The sequence below is a fragment of the Moschus berezovskii genome, chromosome Y, assembly GCF_049115385.1.
Source record: "Moschus berezovskii isolate FMDL1 chromosome Y, NW_MosBer_1.0, whole genome shotgun sequence".
NCBI lineage: Eukaryota > Metazoa > Chordata > Mammalia > Artiodactyla > Moschidae > Moschus > Moschus berezovskii.
Genome location: NC_142489.1, coordinates 36,882,056 through 36,884,280, shown reverse-complemented (window position 1 = coordinate 36,884,280; position 2,225 = coordinate 36,882,056). Strand labels below are relative to the sequence as shown.

Genomic DNA, 2,225 nt, shown 5'->3' with positions numbered 1-2,225 from the left:
AGGATTTCCCTCGCTGGCTCCCGGCACACAATATTTATTCTTCTAATCCATGAACATGGTATATTTCTCCATCTATTAGTGTCCTATTTAATTTCTTTCACCAGTGTCTTATAGTTTTCTATAGAACTCTTTTGTTCCTTTCCTCCTCCCAGCCCAACCACTCCCTATCCCAATTTTAGCACGGCACTGGCCTCAGTCTTGACAGGAAGGGGACGGGCCCAAGATGGCAGCAGCCGACGGCAACAACTTGTTCTACCCCATCACTCTGCTCATAGACGAGCTCCGCAACGAGGATGTTCAGCTTTGCCCCAACAGCATCTAGAAGCTGTCCACCATTGCTTTGACCCTTGGGGTCGAAAGGGCCCAGAGTAAACTTCTGCCCTTCCTTACAGACACAGTCTACGATGAGGACGAGATCCTTTTGGACCTGGCAGAGCAGCGGGGCACCTTTACCACTCTGGTGGGTGGCCTCGAGTACATGCACTGCCTGCTGCTGCCCTTGAAGTTGCTGGACACGGTGGAGGAGACGGTCCCTGCGGGATATCTCGCATGAGCACTCCCCCTCCGATCTTGAGGTCCACTTCGTGCCCCTGGTGAAGTGGCTGGCGGGTGGAGCCTGGTTCACCTCCCACACTTCAGCCTGCGACCTCTTCTCTGTCTGCTACCCCCATGTGTCCAGTGCCATCAAGGCAGAGCTTCAACAGTACTTCCAGAACCTATGCTCAGATGACACCCCCATGGTGCAGTGACCCACAGCCTCCAAGTTTGGGGAGTTCGCCAAGGTGCTGGAGCTGGACAACATCAAGAGCGAGATCATCCCCATGTTCTCCAACCTGGCCTCTGACGAGCAGGACTCGGTGCGGCTGCTAGCAGTGGAGGCATACGTGAACATCGCCCAACTCCTGCCCCAGGAGACCTTGGAGGACCTGGTGATGCCCACCCTGTGCCAGGCTGCTGAGGACAAGTCCTGGCGCGTCCGTTACATGGTGGCCGACAAGTTCACAGGGCTCCAGAAAGCAATGGGGCCTGAAATCACCCAGAAGAACCTGGGTCCTTCCTTCCAGAACCTGATGAAAGACTATGAGGCTGACTGAGGTGAGGGCTGCCGCCTCCCACAAGGTCAAAGAATTCTGTGAAAATCTCTCCGCTGACTGTCGGGAGAATGTGATCATGACCCAGATCTTGCCCTGCATCAGGGAGCTGGTGTCTGATGCCAACCAGCACGTCAAGTCAGCCCTGGCCTCCATCATCATGGGCCTCTTTCCAATCCTGGGCAAAGACAGCATGATCCTGCACCTCTTCCTGGCCCAGTTGAAGGACGAGTGCCCGGAGGTGCGGCTGAACATCATCTTCAACCTGCACTGCATGAACGAGGTGATCGGCATCAGGCAGCTGTTGAAGTCCCTACTCCCTGCCATCGTGGAGCTTGCGGAGGATGCCAAGTGGCGGGTGTGGCTGGCCATCATCGAGTATATCCTTCTGCTGGCGGGACAACTGGGGGTGGAGTTCTTTGATGAGAAATTCAACTCCTTGTCCATGGCCTGGCTTGTGGATCATGTCTATGCCATCGGCGAGGCAGCCACCAGCAACCTCAAGAAGCTGGTGGAGAGGTTCAGGAAGGAGTGGGCCCATGCGACTATCATCCCCAAGGTCTTGGCCATGTCTGGGGACCCCAACTACCTGAACCGCATGGCCACACTCTTCTGTATCAATGTGCTGTCTGAGATCTGCAGGCAGGACATCACCACCAAGCACATGCTGCCCACCGTGCTGCACATGGCCGGGGACCCTGTTGCCAACGTCCGCTTCAACGTATCCAAGTCCCTGTAGAAGATCGGGCCCATCCTGGACAACAGCATGCTTCAGAGCGAGGTCAAGCCCGTCCTTGAGAAGCTGACCCAGGACCAGGAAGTGGACGTCAAGTACTTCGCCCAGGAGGCTCTGACTGTTCTGTCTCTCGCCTGATGCTGGAAGAGGACCCACCGCCGGCATACGGTGTCCACCCTCCCCCGCCAGGCCCCTCCCTGGGGGGATAGTGGGGGTCCTTTGGCTGTCACTCCCCGTGCATGGTCTGACCCCAGGTCCCTCTCCCGGCACGGTTCCTCCCTCAGACCGGGACTCCGACTCCTCACATCCACCCCTCACGGGGCTGGGGTCACACAGGGTGGGACGGAGCAGAGCCCTGGGAGGACGGGGCCGCTCCCGCCAGGTGGGGAGTGGGGCGA

General features: G+C 57.6%; 1 pseudogene; it reads left to right on the top strand.

Annotated features, from left to right (window-relative positions):
- Window positions 1-223: 223 nt before the first annotated feature.
- On the top strand, window positions 224-1,965 carry LOC148773101 (serine/threonine-protein phosphatase 2A 65 kDa regulatory subunit A beta isoform pseudogene; annotated as a pseudogene).
- Window positions 1,966-2,225: the final 260 nt, after the last annotated feature.